Here is a 17,620-nt window from a genome sequence, read left to right as displayed (position 1 = left end):
AGGGTGACATTACCACTGTGAACTTCCCTAATATGTCTGGACAGAGGGGTATCCATATGGGTATTAATTGTGCTCAAATGTTTGGATATTCTCCTCCGTAGTTGTTGAATAGTTTTACCCACGTATAATTTCGGACATGGGCACTGGGCCGCATACACCACCCCAGTCGTTTGACAATTTATAAAGGTCTGAATCTTATAGCTCTTATTATCCACCGGATTAGTAAATTCTTTTGTTCTGGGCATAAACTTACAAAAAGTGCAACTTCCACAGGGGTAAGAACCAGTGGTTGGTGACTTCAGCCACATTTGCATATTGTTCTCAGAGTAGAAACTATGAACAAGAGACTCCTTCACGTTCCGTCCTCTGCGATACGTTATTGCTGGTCTTTGGGGTAATACTTCTCTGAGGTCCATATCACTCATAAGTAGGGGCCAAAATTTATTCAATATCCTTACCACTTGATTATTGTTAGAGTCATATGTACCAATACAGCGTATGACCTTTCCAGATACATTAGTGCTTCTAGATTGATTAGACAATAAATAACTACGTGGTGTCGCTCTCGCTCTGGCATAGGCTCTATGGAGCCACTTTTTGGGATAACCTCGACTCAGGAATCTCTCATACAGCTCCTTACATTCCTTCTGAAAGGCCTCCTCACTAGAACAGTTTCTCTTAGCCCGTAAATACTGGCCTATCGGTATCCCTCTTTTGAGGGGAGGAGGGTGGAAACTATCCCAGTGAAGAAAACTGTTAGTAGACGTTTCTTTTCTATGTATGTTGGTATGTACTGTCCCATCTAAATCGAGTGATATAACCAAATCTAAAAAAGTGATCGTGTTAGTGTGAATTTCCGAAGTGAATTTCATACCTATATTATTTGTGTTTAGTGCTGTTACAAATGAATTAAATTCAGTGATGGTGCCATCCCAAAAAATCAAAATATCATCGATAAATCTCCCCCAAAATAAAATGTGATTGGTGAAATCAGAAAACTCAGAAAAAACTATCGTGTTCTCCCACCACCCTAAAAATAAATTAGCATAATTAGGTGCGCAGGCCGTGCCCATTGCGGTGCCTTTTATCTGAAAATAAAATTTACGATCAAACAAAAAGAAATTATGTGTAAGTAAAAAACGTAAAAGTGTTAACAAAAATTCATTGTGACGGTGAAGGTGAGTACCCCTAGTGTTCAAAAAATATTCCGTGGCTTGAATTCCTAAATCATGAGAGATGTTCGTATACAGGGACTCCACATCCAAACTGGCAATAAGTGTTGTTACTGGAAACGTCAATTCTTGTAGTTTCGTAACTACATCTTTGGTGTCCCGCAAATAAGACGGTAGACTTGTTACAAATTGTGCAAGGAATTGATCTACGTATAAACTGATTCCCTGAGTCAGGTTGTCATTTCCCGAAACGATGGGACGACCGGGAATGGGTCGGGTTTTCTTGTGCACCTTAGGAAGTGCGTACATTGTTGCAATAGTTGGTGTAGGGTTATACAGAACTTTAAATTCATCCTCTGAAATCAAATTCTCACTTTTCGCTGTTATTAATATTGTCTTCAATTCTTTATTGAAGTCCTCCATAGGATTCTTGGGAAGGATGATATAGGTGGATCTATCATCCAATAACTGCATTACCATCCTTTTATAGTCATCTCTATCTAAAAGAACAATGTTACCTCCCTTGTCCGCTGGTTTGCAGACAAGGGAGTCATTGTTCGCCAATTCTCTTAATGCTCTTTTCTCTTCTTCCATTAAATTATCAAATCTAGTATTAGGTTGTAATTCTGTTATTTCTTGACAGACCATGTCTACAAAAGTGTCAATGTTCGAGAATTGGGATAGACTGGGAGTCATCGTCGATCTAGGGCGTAGACTCGAGAAGGGTGGATCCATCACCACTCCTTCTTCATTTTCTCTCTCTAACTCTTCCAAGATTTGAATGGCTTCTCTTTCTCTTTGATCATTATTAATCCCATTTCTTGACAAATTTAAGTGAACCTTATGTAGGGCCAATTTCCTCCCAAACAAGTTAATATCTTTAACCCATTCAAAGGATTTGAATCTCGGTGTAGGGGTAAATGATAACCCTTTCTGTAACACCCTCATTTGGCTCTCAGTCAGTTGATGTGAGGATAAATTATAAATCTGTAAATCTTGGGACCTAGATGTCAAAACATGTTGGGCCCCATCATCTTGTCCCGAGATATTATTCCCATCCCTAAAAAAGAGGGAGTTGCTGCTGTTGCTCCTACGCCAGTGGCTACCGAACCAGTCATAGCCGTTGTGGCTGTTGTTGATACCGAAACTGGTGGTGCTGTATTCGCAACGGGATGGTGTGCTAGCGGTGTTAACTGTAAAAAGGAGGATGAGCCAGAGACAGGTGGTATATATCCTCCTTGCAAGTTGTTCGGGTTCTGGAAGCTTGGATTTGGACCGGGGGGACATCTTGATTCACCAGATCTTGTGTTGACGGGTGATTTGCGTGTGGGTTGTCTACGTGAATAACCCCCTCTTCCCCCTCTTCTGCGTCCTCTATTATCTGTGTAATTATTGGGTCTCCCTTTATTGGAGTCCTCGGATTCAGAGATATCAGATTCTGAGATATCAGTATAGGGGTTGGGGTTATAATTGTAACTGTTATTCCTCTTAATGTAAATCACCCCTGTTTCAAAATCACGTTTATCGCGTATATATTTGCGATGTTTTCTTTCTTTAATTTCTTGCTGGTGGGACTCAATATGTTTTTGCAATTTGGACTCCAAATTGCTGAATTCCACACTTGTTTTAAAAACTTGTATTTCTGCGATCTGTTTCTCAAGTTGTGCCCCTGTTTTCCTTAACACTTGCTTCTCATAATTGAGAAGATATTCTTGCATACGAATAGTGCAATCCGTCAGGAGGTTTTGCCAACCCGCTATAAACTCAATATCCTCCTGATGAGAATTAGGTAGGATATTAATACGTAACCCACGATATGTTATTTTTTGTTGGGTGTAAGTTTCCAAGCTAGCCACCTCCCACCAAGAACGTAAGTGCTGTTTATATGTTTTTTGTAGATCCCTAAACGCAGACCAGATATCTATTTGGTCCAACGGAAGCCTATTACTGGAAAATACATGCGCTGCTTGACTCACAAAATTGTCAATATTAGGACCTGAAGACAAAAATCCTCCAGCCATGACACAAATGCACTCAGTGCAGGGTCAAAGGATTGGAGTGATTAACTCCTCTAATAGATACACTCAAAAATAATGATCACAAGGATCAATGACCCTAATGAGGGGTGGACTAAACATATGTTTGTTTAATACCTCAACTCAGCCCAAAAGGACTGAGCAAAAAGTCCACTTTTTATCCCTCACTTGATTAAAACTTAACTTTTAATTAAACAATAAAGTGGATATATAGAGCTATAAGTGATTTTAAAAGATCCAGCATATTCGCACCACATATATTAATGTACTTATTGTCCCTAGGGACCAACTGAATATGGAAATCTGCTCAGCGCATCTGCAGAATGCGCTGATTAAGGGTGCTTTTGCTGATATTAAAATGCTACCACACTGTCCCTCCTAACATGTTTCGCCACCAAAGTGACGTCTTCAGAGGTTAGGGAACAATGGCTATAAGAACGCCGCGTAGGGGGTTTATATAACCTCCCTTACCAAGGTCACAGCCCCTTCCTGTGTTTAACCCTCCAATAGGGAACTATCAATAGGATTGGCAGTTCACCTACCCAATTGCCAGGATTATTAGATTAGCCAATCACAATAGTGACACCTGGGCAGGTAATTACCTCCCAGAGTATACGTTAAATTACCTGTCTATCTTCCCCAACTGCAATCTGATAGGTCAATTCGTTGCCACTCACGGAGCTCCGTCAGTTCCGGTTCCTTCTGCGCTGAATCGAGTCAGGTACCTAATGCGCCTGTGTAAAAACCACGCTTGCGCTCTGAGTTGTAAACAAAAAAACGTCACTCGTAAGCTAGCGCATGCGCCCATCCACCAATCAATCGCGCATGCGAAAAAACTTAGAAAGTAGAACGTAGTGGCCGGAACGAGAACGCGCATGCGGGAAAACTTAGAACTGGAAGAGTGGCAACTGCAGATTCAACATGCATAGGGGAAGACTAAGTTTAAGGGCTACTCACTAATAATGGCTTAAATCCAACCTACAAAAATTGTTGATCATTGTAACGGAACCAATATAATTATTCCTATTTACAATATAATTATTCCTTTTTACAATTTTGGATCCATTACTAGGTAAGTATATTCCAATAAGGAAAAGGGGAGAAAAAAGGCAACTGTCAATCATATAGGATTTACTTACAGAATGTTGTGTACAAGGAATTAGAATTAAGATTAACGAGGTTCCATATACGATACTAGATATAAGGGAATAAACCAAATATCCCATATACATCTACCTTTATTGGGTGTATGCCTCATACTCTATACTGGACCTTTCTTCAAGGATTAATTGCTGGCCAGCAAATAAATCCTGAGTATACCTTCACAGATCAAATTGCAGTATGAAGTGATTCATGTAGCAAACTCAATGGTTTATGAAAGTGTAAACATACTAAGTATGTATCAAAGAGTATACCTCAAATGCAAGCATGTTTCCACATGTGTAAGGTAAGTAGTCCAAGTGAAATTTACAATGAATAGATTCCATAGTCATCATACACATAGAACAAAACGAAAAATATATAAATTGTAGAAAAACAGGAAGGGAAACTGTCATAATGTATTATGGGCGTAGCTCAACAATCAATGCTATTTTCAATACAAATGTTAGTATAGATAAACTGTCACTGCTGGAGGTATGTCTCACTTTACAAAAATGTCTTGCTTCAAAGGAAAGCCGAAAAAGTAAAGCCCTCATTCAGACCTAATGGGCTTCTAGATTTCAATTTGAAAATCCAAAATGCTTCTTCCTTGAGAAGTTTACGGTTCAAATTTCCCCGTCGTGGTCCTAAATTGCACTTTTGAATGCCCCAAAATTTCAACAGGGTGACATTACCACTGTGAACTTCCCTAATATGTCTGGACAGAGGGGTATCCATATGGGTATTAATTGTGCTCAAATGTTTGGATATTCTCCTCCGTAGTTGTTGAATAGTTTTACCCACGTATAATTTCGGACATGGGCACTGGGCCGCATACACCACCCCAGTCGTTTGACAATTTATAAAGGTCTGAATCTTATAGCTCTTATTATCCACCGGATTAGTAAATTCTTTTGTTCTGGGCATAAACTTACAAAAAGTGCAACTTCCACAGGGGTAAGAACCAGTGGTTGGTGACTTCAGCCACATTTGCATATTGTTCTCAGAGTAGAAACTATGAACAAGAGACTCCTTCACGTTCCGTCCTCTGCGATACGTTATTGCTGGTCTTTGGGGTAATACTTCTCTGAGGTCCATATCACTCATAAGTAGGGGCCAAAATTTATTCAATATCCTTACCACTTGATTATTGTTAGAGTCATATGTACCAATACAGCGTATGACCTTTCCAGATACATTAGTGCTTCTAGATTGATTAGACAATAAATAACTACGTGGTGTCGCTCTCGCTCTGGCATAGGCTCTATGGAGCCACTTTTTGGGATAACCTCGACTCAGGAATCTCTCATACAGCTCCTTACATTCCTTCTGAAAGGCCTCCTCACTAGAACAGTTTCTCTTAGCCCGTAAATACTGGCCTATCGGTATCCCTCTTTTGAGGGGAGGAGGGTGGAAACTATCCCAGTGAAGAAAACTGTTAGTAGACGTTTCTTTTCTATGTATGTTGGTATGTACTGTCCCATCTAAATCGAGTGATATAACCAAATCTAAAAAAGTGATCGTGTTAGTGTGAATTTCCGAAGTGAATTTCATACCTATATTATTTGTGTTTAGTGCTGTTACAAATGAATTAAATTCAGTGATGGTGCCATCCCAAAAAATCAAAATATCATCGATAAATCTCCCCCAAAATAAAATGTGATTGGTGAAATCAGAAAACTCAGAAAAAACTATCGTGTTCTCCCACCACCCTAAAAATAAATTAGCATAATTAGGTGCGCAGGCCGTGCCCATTGCGGTGCCTTTTATCTGAAAATAAAATTTACGATCAAACAAAAAGAAATTATGTGTAAGTAAAAAACGTAAAAGTGTTAACAAAAATTCATTGTGACGGTGAAGGTGAGTACCCCTAGTGTTCAAAAAATATTCCGTGGCTTGAATTCCTAAATCATGAGAGATGTTCGTATACAGGGACTCCACATCCAAACTGGCAATAAGTGTTGTTACTGGAAACGTCAATTCTTGTAGTTTCGTAACTACATCTTTGGTGTCCCGCAAATAAGACGGTAGACTTGTTACAAATTGTGCAAGGAATTGATCTACGTATAAACTGATTCCCTGAGTCAGGTTGTCATTTCCCGAAACGATGGGACGACCGGGAATGGGTCGGGTTTTCTTGTGCACCTTAGGAAGTGCGTACATTGTTGCAATAGTTGGTGTAGGGTTATACAGAACTTTAAATTCATCCTCTGAAATCAAATTCTCACTTTTCGCTGTTATTAATATTGTCTTCAATTCTTTATTGAAGTCCTCCATAGGATTCTTGGGAAGGATGATATAGGTGGATCTATCATCCAATAACTGCATTACCATCCTTTTATAGTCATCTCTATCTAAAAGAACAATGTTACCTCCCTTGTCCGCTGGTTTGCAGACAAGGGAGTCATTGTTCGCCAATTCTCTTAATGCTCTTTTCTCTTCTTCCATTAAATTATCAAATCTAGTATTAGGTTGTAATTCTGTTATTTCTTGACAGACCATGTCTACAAAAGTGTCAATGTTCGAGAATTGGGATAGACTGGGAGTCATCGTCGATCTAGGGCGTAGACTCGAGAAGGGTGGATCCATCACCACTCCTTCTTCATTTTCTCTCTCTAACTCTTCCAAGATTTGAATGGCTTCTCTTTCTCTTTGATCATTATTAATCCCATTTCTTGACAAATTTAAGTGAACCTTATGTAGGGCCAATTTCCTCCCAAACAAGTTAATATCTTTAACCCATTCAAAGGATTTGAATCTCGGTGTAGGGGTAAATGATAACCCTTTCTGTAACACCCTCATTTGGCTCTCAGTCAGTTGATGTGAGGATAAATTATAAATCTGTAAATCTTGGGACCTAGATGTCAAAACATGTTGGGCCCCATCATCTTGTCCCGAGATATTATTCCCATCCCTAAAAAAGAGGGAGTTGCTGCTGTTGCTCCTACGCCAGTGGCTACCGAACCAGTCATAGCCGTTGTGGCTGTTGTTGATACCGAAACTGGTGGTGCTGTATTCGCAACGGGATGGTGTGCTAGCGGTGTTAACTGTAAAAAGGAGGATGAGCCAGAGACAGGTGGTATATATCCTCCTTGCAAGTTGTTCGGGTTCTGGAAGCTTGGATTTGGACCGGGGGGACATCTTGATTCACCAGATCTTGTGTTGACGGGTGATTTGCGTGTGGGTTGTCTACGTGAATAACCCCCTCTTCCCCCTCTTCTGCGTCCTCTATTATCTGTGTAATTATTGGGTCTCCCTTTATTGGAGTCCTCGGATTCAGAGATATCAGATTCTGAGATATCAGTATAGGGGTTGGGGTTATAATTGTAACTGTTATTCCTCTTAATGTAAATCACCCCTGTTTCAAAATCACGTTTATCGCGTATATATTTGCGATGTTTTCTTTCTTTAATTTCTTGCTGGTGGGACTCAATATGTTTTTGCAATTTGGACTCCAAATTGCTGAATTCCACACTTGTTTTAAAAACTTGTATTTCTGCGATCTGTTTCTCAAGTTGTGCCCCTGTTTTCCTTAACACTTGCTTCTCATAATTGAGAAGATATTCTTGCATACGAATAGTGCAATCCGTCAGGAGGTTTTGCCAACCCGCTATAAACTCAATATCCTCCTGATGAGAATTAGGTAGGATATTAATACGTAACCCACGATATGTTATTTTTTGTTGGGTGTAAGTTTCCAAGCTAGCCACCTCCCACCAAGAACGTAAGTGCTGTTTATATGTTTTTTGTAGATCCCTAAACGCAGACCAGATATCTATTTGGTCCAACGGAAGCCTATTACTGGAAAATACATGCGCTGCTTGACTCACAAAATTGTCAATATTAGGACCTGAAGACAAAAATCCTCCAGCCATGACACAAATGCACTCAGTGCAGGGTCAAAGGATTGGAGTGATTAACTCCTCTAATAGATACACTCAAAAATAATGATCACAAGGATCAATGACCCTAATGAGGGGTGGACTAAACATATGTTTGTTTAATACCTCAACTCAGCCCAAAAGGACTGAGCAAAAAGTCCACTTTTTATCCCTCACTTGATTAAAACTTAACTTTTAATTAAACAATAAAGTGGATATATAGAGCTATAAGTGATTTTAAAAGATCCAGCATATTCGCACCACATATATTAATGTACTTATTGTCCCTAGGGACCAACTGAATATGGAAATCTGCTCAGCGCATCTGCAGAATGCGCTGATTAAGGGTGCTTTTGCTGATATTAAAATGCTACCACACTGTCCCTCCTAACATGTTTCGCCACCAAAGTGACGTCTTCAGAGGTTAGGGAACAATGGCTATAAGAACGCCGCGTAGGGGGTTTATATAACCTCCCTTACCAAGGTCACAGCCCCTTCCTGTGTTTAACCCTCCAATAGGGAACTATCAATAGGATTGGCAGTTCACCTACCCAATTGCCAGGATTATTAGATTAGCCAATCACAATAGTGACACCTGGGCAGGTAATTACCTCCCAGAGTATACGTTAAATTACCTGTCTATCTTCCCCAACTGCAATCTGATAGGTCAATTCGTTGCCACTCACGGAGCTCCGTCAGTTCCGGTTCCTTCTGCGCTGAATCGAGTCAGGTACCTAATGCGCCTGTGTAAAAACCACGCTTGCGCTCTGAGTTGTAAACAAAAAAACGTCACTCGTAAGCTAGCGCATGCGCCCATCCACCAATCAATCGCGCATGCGAAAAAACTTAGAAAGTAGAACGTAGTGGCCGGAACGAGAACGCGCATGCGGGAAAACTTAGAACTGGAAGAGTGGCAACTGCAGATTCAACATGCATAGGGGAAGACTAAGTTTAAGGGCTACTCACTAATAATGGCTTAAATCCAACCTACAAAAATTGTTGATCATTGTAACGGAACCAATATAATTATTCCTATTTACAATATAATTATTCCTTTTTACAATTTTGGATCCATTACTAGGTAAGTATATTCCAATAAGGAAAAGGGGAGAAAAAAGGCAACTGTCAATCATATAGGATTTACTTACAGAATGTTGTGTACAAGGAATTAGAATTAAGATTAACGAGGTTCCATATACGATACTAGATATAATGGAATAAACCAAATATCCCATATACATCTACCTTTATTGGGTGTATGCCTCATACTCTATACTGGACCTTTCTTCAAGGATTAATTGCTGGCCAGCAAATAAATCCTGAGTATACCTTCACAGATCAAATTGCAGTATGAAGTGATTCATGTAGCAAACTCAATGGTTTATGAAAGTGTAAACATACTAAGTATGTATCAAAGAGTATACCTCAAATGCAAGCATGTTTCCACATGTGTAAGGTAAGTAGTCCAAGTGAAATTTACAATGAATAGATTCCATAGTCATCATACACATAGAACAAAACGAAAAATATATAAATTGTAGAAAAACAGGAAGGGAAACTGTCATAATGTATTATGGGCGTAGCTCAACAATCAATGCTATTTTCAATACAAATGTTAGTATAGATAAACTGTCACTGCTGGAGGTATGTCTCACTTTACAAAAATGTCTTGCTTCAAAGGAAAGCCGAAAAAGTAAAGCCCTCATTCAGACCTAATGGGCTTCTAGATTTCAATTTGAAAATCCAAAATGCTTCTTCCTTGAGAAGTTTACGGTTCAAATTTCCCCGTCGTGGTCCTAAATTGCACTTTTGAATGCCCCAAAATTTCAACAGGGTGACATTACCACTGTGAACTTCCCTAATATGTCTGGACAGAGGGGTATCCATATGGGTATTAATTGTGCTCAAATGTTTGGATATTCTCCTCCGTAGTTGTTGAATAGTTTTACCCACGTATAATTTCGGACATGGGCACTGGGCCGCATACACCACCCCAGTCGTTTGACAATTTATAAAGGTCTGAATCTTATAGCTCTTATTATCCACCGGATTAGTAAATTCTTTTGTTCTGGGCATAAACTTACAAAAAGTGCAACTTCCACAGGGGTAAGAACCAGTGGTTGGTGACTTCAGCCACATTTGCATATTGTTCTCAGAGTAGAAACTATGAACAAGAGACTCCTTCACGTTCCGTCCTCTGCGATACGTTATTGCTGGTCTTTGGGGTAATACTTCTCTGAGGTCCATATCACTCATAAGTAGGGGCCAAAATTTATTCAATATCCTTACCACTTGATTATTGTTAGAGTCATATGTACCAATACAGCGTATGACCTTTCCAGATACATTAGTGCTTCTAGATTGATTAGACAATAAATAACTACGTGGTGTCGCTCTCGCTCTGGCATAGGCTCTATGGAGCCACTTTTTGGGATAACCTCGACTCAGGAATCTCTCATACAGCTCCTTACATTCCTTCTGAAAGGCCTCCTCACTAGAACAGTTTCTCTTAGCCCGTAAATACTGGCCTATCGGTATCCCTCTTTTGAGGGGAGGAGGGTGGAAACTATCCCAGTGAAGAAAACTGTTAGTAGACGTTTCTTTTCTATGTATGTTGGTATGTACTGTCCCATCTAAATCGAGTGATATAACCAAATCTAAAAAAGTGATCGTGTTAGTGTGAATTTCCGAAGTGAATTTCATACCTATATTATTTGTGTTTAGTGCTGTTACAAATGAATTAAATTCAGTGATGGTGCCATCCCAAAAAATCAAAATATCATCGATAAATCTCCCCCAAAATAAAATGTGATTGGTGAAATCAGAAAACTCAGAAAAAACTATCGTGTTCTCCCACCACCCTAAAAATAAATTAGCATAATTAGGTGCGCAGGCCGTGCCCATTGCGGTGCCTTTTATCTGAAAATAAAATTTACGATCAAACAAAAAGAAATTATGTGTAAGTAAAAAACGTAAAAGTGTTAACAAAAATTCATTGTGACGGTGAAGGTGAGTACCCCTAGTGTTCAAAAAATATTCCGTGGCTTGAATTCCTAAATCATGAGAGATGTTCGTATACAGGGACTCCACATCCAAACTGGCAATAAGTGTTGTTACTGGAAACGTCAATTCTTGTAGTTTCGTAACTACATCTTTGGTGTCCCGCAAATAAGACGGTAGACTTGTTACAAATTGTGCAAGGAGTTGATCTACGTATAAACTGATTCCCTGAGTCAGGTTGTCATTTCCCGAAACGATGGGACGACCGGGAATGGGTCGGGTTTTCTTGTGCACCTTAGGAAGTGCGTACATTGTTGCAATAGTTGGTGTAGGGTTATACAGAACTTTAAATTCATCCTCTGAAATCAAATTCTCACTTTTCGCTGTTATTAATATTGTCTTCAATTCTTTATTGAAGTCCTCCATAGGATTCTTGGGAAGGATGATATAGGTGGATCTATCATCCAATAACTGCATTACCATCCTTTTATAGTCATCTCTATCTAAAAGAACAATGTTACCTCCCTTGTCCGCTGGTTTGCAGACAAGGGAGTCATTGTTCGCCAATTCTCTTAATGCTCTTTTCTCTTCTTCCATTAAATTATCAAATCTAGTATTAGGTTGTAATTCTGTTATTTCTTGACAGACCATGTCTACAAAAGTGTCAATGTTCGAGAATTGGGATAGACTGGGAGTCATCGTCGATCTAGGGCGTAGACTCGAGAAGGGTGGATCCATCACCACTCCTTCTTCATTTTCTCTCTCTAACTCTTCCAAGATTTGAATGGCTTCTCTTTCTCTTTGATCATTATTAATCCCATTTCTTGACAAATTTAAGTGAACCTTATGTAGGGCCAATTTCCTCCCAAACAAGTTAATATCTTTAACCCATTCAAAGGATTTGAATCTCGGTGTAGGGGTAAATGATAACCCTTTCTGTAACACCCTCATTTGGCTCTCAGTCAGTTGATGTGAGGATAAATTATAAATCTGTAAATCTTGGGACCTAGATGTCAAAACATGTTGGGCCCCATCATCTTGTCCCGAGATATTATTCCCATCCCTAAAAAAGAGGGAGTTGCTGCTGTTGCTCCTACGCCAGTGGCTACCGAACCAGTCATAGCCGTTGTGGCTGTTGTTGATACCGAAACTGGTGGTGCTGTATTCGCAACGGGATGGTGTGCTAGCGGTGTTAACTGTAAAAAGGAGGATGAGCCAGAGACAGGTGGTATATATCCTCCTTGCAAGTTGTTCGGGTTCTGGAAGCTTGGATTTGGACCGGGGGGACATCTTGATTCACCAGATCTTGTGTTGACGGGTGATTTGCGTGTGGGTTGTCTACGTGAATAACCCCCTCTTCCCCCTCTTCTGCGTCCTCTATTATCTGTGTAATTATTGGGTCTCCCTTTATTGGAGTCCTCGGATTCAGAGATATCAGATTCTGAGATATCAGTATAGGGGTTGGGGTTATAATTGTAACTGTTATTCCTCTTAATGTAAATCACCCCTGTTTCAAAATCACGTTTATCGCGTATATATTTGCGATGTTTTCTTTCTTTAATTTCTTGCTGGTGGGACTCAATATGTTTTTGCAATTTGGACTCCAAATTGCTGAATTCCACACTTGTTTTAAAAACTTGTATTTCTGCGATCTGTTTCTCAAGTTGTGCCCCTGTTTTCCTTAACACTTGCTTCTCATAATTGAGAAGATATTCTTGCATACGAATAGTGCAATCCGTCAGGAGGTTTTGCCAACCCGCTATAAACTCAATATCCTCCTGATGAGAATTAGGTAGGATATTAATACGTAACCCACGATATGTTATTTTTTGTTGGGTGTAAGTTTCCAAGCTAGCCACCTCCCACCAAGAACGTAAGTGCTGTTTATATGTTTTTTGTAGATCCCTAAACGCAGACCAGATATCTATTTGGTCCAACGGAAGCCTATTACTGGAAAATACATGCGCTGCTTGACTCACAAAATTGTCAATATTAGGACCTGAAGACAAAAATCCTCCAGCCATGACACAAATGCACTCAGTGCAGGGTCAAAGGATTGGAGTGATTAACTCCTCTAATAGATACACTCAAAAATAATGATCACAAGGATCAATGACCCTAATGAGGGGTGGACTAAACATATGTTTGTTTAATACCTCAACTCAGCCCAAAAGGACTGAGCAAAAAGTCCACTTTTTATCCCTCACTTGATTAAAACTTAACTTTTAATTAAACAATAAAGTGGATATATAGAGCTATAAGTGATTTTAAAAGATCCAGCATATTCGCACCACATATATTAATGTACTTATTGTCCCTAGGGACCAACTGAATATGGAAATCTGCTCAGCGCATCTGCAGAATGCGCTGATTAAGGGTGCTTTTGCTGATATTAAAATGCTACCACACTGTCCCTCCTAACATGTTTCGCCACCAAAGTGACGTCTTCAGAGGTTAGGGAACAATGGCTATAAGAACGCCGCGTAGGGGGTTTATATAACCTCCCTTACCAAGGTCACAGCCCCTTCCTGTGTTTAACCCTCCAATAGGGAACTATCAATAGGATTGGCAGTTCACCTACCCAATTGCCAGGATTATTAGATTAGCCAATCACAATAGTGACACCTGGGCAGGTAATTACCTCCCAGAGTATACGTTAAATTACCTGTCTATCTTCCCCAACTGCAATCTGATAGGTCAATTCGTTGCCACTCACGGAGCTCCGTCAGTTCCGGTTCCTTCTGCGCTGAATCGAGTCAGGTACCTAATGCGCCTGTGTAAAAACCACGCTTGCGCTCTGAGTTGTAAACAAAAAAACGTCACTCGTAAGCTAGCGCATGCGCCCATCCACCAATCAATCGCGCATGCGAAAAAACTTAGAAAGTAGAACGTAGTGGCCGGAACGAGAACGCGCATGCGGGAAAACTTAGAACTGGAAGAGTGGCAACTGCAGATTCAACATGCATAGGGGAAGACTAAGTTTAAGGGCTACTCACTAATAATGGCTTAAATCCAACCTACAAAAATTGTTGATCATTGTAACGGAACCAATATAATTATTCCTATTTACAATATAATTATTCCTTTTTACAATTTTGGATCCATTACTAGGTAAGTATATTCCAATAAGGAAAAGGGGAGAAAAAAGGCAACTGTCAATCATATAGGATTTACTTACAGAATGTTGTGTACAAGGAATTAGAATTAAGATTAACGAGGTTCCATATACGATACTAGATATAATGGAATAAACCAAATATCCCATATACATCTACCTTTATTGGGTGTATGCCTCATACTCTATACTGGACCTTTCTTCAAGGATTAATTGCTGGCCAGCAAATAAATCCTGAGTATACCTTCACAGATCAAATTGCAGTATGAAGTGATTCATGTAGCAAACTCAATGGTTTATGAAAGTGTAAACATACTAAGTATGTATCAAAGAGTATACCTCAAATGCAAGCATGTTTCCACATGTGTAAGGTAAGTAGTCCAAGTGAAATTTACAATGAATAGATTCCATAGTCATCATACACATAGAACAAAACGAAAAATATATAAATTGTAGAAAAACAGGAAGGGAAACTGTCATAATGTATTATGGGCGTAGCTCAACAATCAATGCTATTTTCAATACAAATGTTAGTATAGATAAACTGTCACTGCTGGAGGTATGTCTCACTTTACAAAAATGTCTTGCTTCAAAGGAAAGCCGAAAAAGTAAAGCCCTCATTCAGACCTAATGGGCTTCTAGATTTCAATTTGAAAATCCAAAATGCTTCTTCCTTGAGAAGTTTACGGTTCAAATTTCCCCGTCGTGGTCCTAAATTGCACTTTTGAATGCCCCAAAATTTCAACAGGGTGACATTACCACTGTGAACTTCCCTAATATGTCTGGACAGAGGGGTATCCATATGGGTATTAATTGTGCTCAAATGTTTGGATATTCTCCTCCGTAGTTGTTGAATAGTTTTACCCACGTATAATTTCGGACATGGGCACTGGGCCGCATACACCACCCCAGTCGTTTGACAATTTATAAAGGTCTGAATCTTATAGCTCTTATTATCCACCGGATTAGTAAATTCTTTTGTTCTGGGCATAAACTTACAAAAAGTGCAACTTCCACAGGGGTAAGAACCAGTGGTTGGTGACTTCAGCCACATTTGCATATTGTTCTCAGAGTAGAAACTATGAACAAGAGACTCCTTCACGTTCCGTCCTCTGCGATACGTTATTGCTGGTCTTTGGGGTAATACTTCTCTGAGGTCCATATCACTCATAAGTAGGGGCCAAAATTTATTCAATATCCTTACCACTTGATTATTGTTAGAGTCATATGTACCAATACAGCGTATGACCTTTCCAGATACATTAGTGCTTCTAGATTGATTAGACAATAAATAACTACGTGGTGTCGCTCTCGCTCTGGCATAGGCTCTATGGAGCCACTTTTTGGGATAACCTCGACTCAGGAATCTCTCATACAGCTCCTTACATTCCTTCTGAAAGGCCTCCTCACTAGAACAGTTTCTCTTAGCCCGTAAATACTGGCCTATCGGTATCCCTCTTTTGAGGGGAGGAGGGTGGAAACTATCCCAGTGAAGAAAACTGTTAGTAGACGTTTCTTTTCTATGTATGTTGGTATGTACTGTCCCATCTAAATCGAGTGATATAACCAAATCTAAAAAAGTGATCGTGTTAGTGTGAATTTCCGAAGTGAATTTCATACCTATATTATTTGTGTTTAGTGCTGTTACAAATGAATTAAATTCAGTGATGGTGCCATCCCAAAAAATCAAAATATCATCGATAAATCTCCCCCAAAATAAAATGTGATTGGTGAAATCAGAAAACTCAGAAAAAACTATCGTGTTCTCCCACCACCCTAAAAATAAATTAGCATAATTAGGTGCGCAGGCCGTGCCCATTGCGGTGCCTTTTATCTGAAAATAAAATTTACGATCAAACAAAAAGAAATTATGTGTAAGTAAAAAACGTAAAAGTGTTAACAAAAATTCATTGTGACGGTGAAGGTGAGTACCCCTAGTGTTCAAAAAATATTCCGTGGCTTGAATTCCTAAATCATGAGAGATGTTCGTATACAGGGACTCCACATCCAAACTGGCAATAAGTGTTGTTACTGGAAACGTCAATTCTTGTAGTTTCGTAACTACATCTTTGGTGTCCCGCAAATAAGACGGTAGACTTGTTACAAATTGTGCAAGGAATTGATCTACGTATAAACTGATTCCCTGAGTCAGGTTGTCATTTCCCGAAACGATGGGACGACCGGGAATGGGTCGGGTTTTCTTGTGCACCTTAGGAAGTGCGTACATTGTTGCAATAGTTGGTGTAGGGTTATACAGAACTTTAAATTCATCCTCTGAAATCAAATTCTCACTTTTCGCTGTTATTAATATTGTCTTCAATTCTTTATTGAAGTCCTCCATAGGATTCTTGGGAAGGATGATATAGGTGGATCTATCATCCAATAACTGCATTACCATCCTTTTATAGTCATCTCTATCTAAAAGAACAATGTTACCTCCCTTGTCCGCTGGTTTGCAGACAAGGGAGTCATTGTTCGCCAATTCTCTTAATGCTCTTTTCTCTTCTTCCATTAAATTATCAAATCTAGTATTAGGTTGTAATTCTGTTATTTCTTGACAGACCATGTCTACAAAAGTGTCAATGTTCGAGAATTGGGATAGACTGGGAGTCATCGTCGATCTAGGGCGTAGACTCGAGAAGGGTGGATCCATCACCACTCCTTCTTCATTTTCTCTCTCTAACTCTTCCAAGATTTGAATGGCTTCTCTTTCTCTTTGATCATTATTAATCCCATTTCTTGACAAATTTAAGTGAACCTTATGTAGGGCCAATTTCCTCCCAAACAAGTTAATATCTTTAACCCATTCAAAGGATTTGAATCTCGGTGTAGGGGTAAATGATAACCCTTTCTGTAACACCCTCATTTGGCTCTCAGTCAGTTGATGTGAGGATAAATTATAAATCTGTAAATCTTGGGACCTAGATGTCAAAACATGTTGGGCCCCATCATCTTGTCCCGAGATATTATTCCCATCCCTAAAAAAGAGGGAGTTGCTGCTGTTGCTCCTACGCCAGTGGCTACCGAACCAGTCATAGCCGTTGTGGCTGTTGTTGATACCGAAACTGGTGGTGCTGTATTCGCAACGGGATGGTGTGCTAGCGGTGTTAACTGTAAAAAGGAGGATGAGCCAGAGACAGGTGGTATATATCCTCCTTGCAAGTTGTTCGGGTTCTGGAAGCTTGGATTTGGACCGGGGGGACATCTTGATTCACCAGATCTTGTGTTGACGGGTGATTTGCGTGTGGGTTGTCTACGTGAATAACCCCCTCTTCC

This window comes from Hyla sarda, chromosome 4 (assembly GCF_029499605.1).
Source record: "Hyla sarda isolate aHylSar1 chromosome 4, aHylSar1.hap1, whole genome shotgun sequence".
Classification (NCBI taxonomy): Eukaryota; Metazoa; Chordata; class Amphibia; order Anura; family Hylidae; genus Hyla; species Hyla sarda.
The sequence above is the reverse complement of the archived record's forward strand: the minus strand, read 5'-3'. Positions refer to the sequence as shown.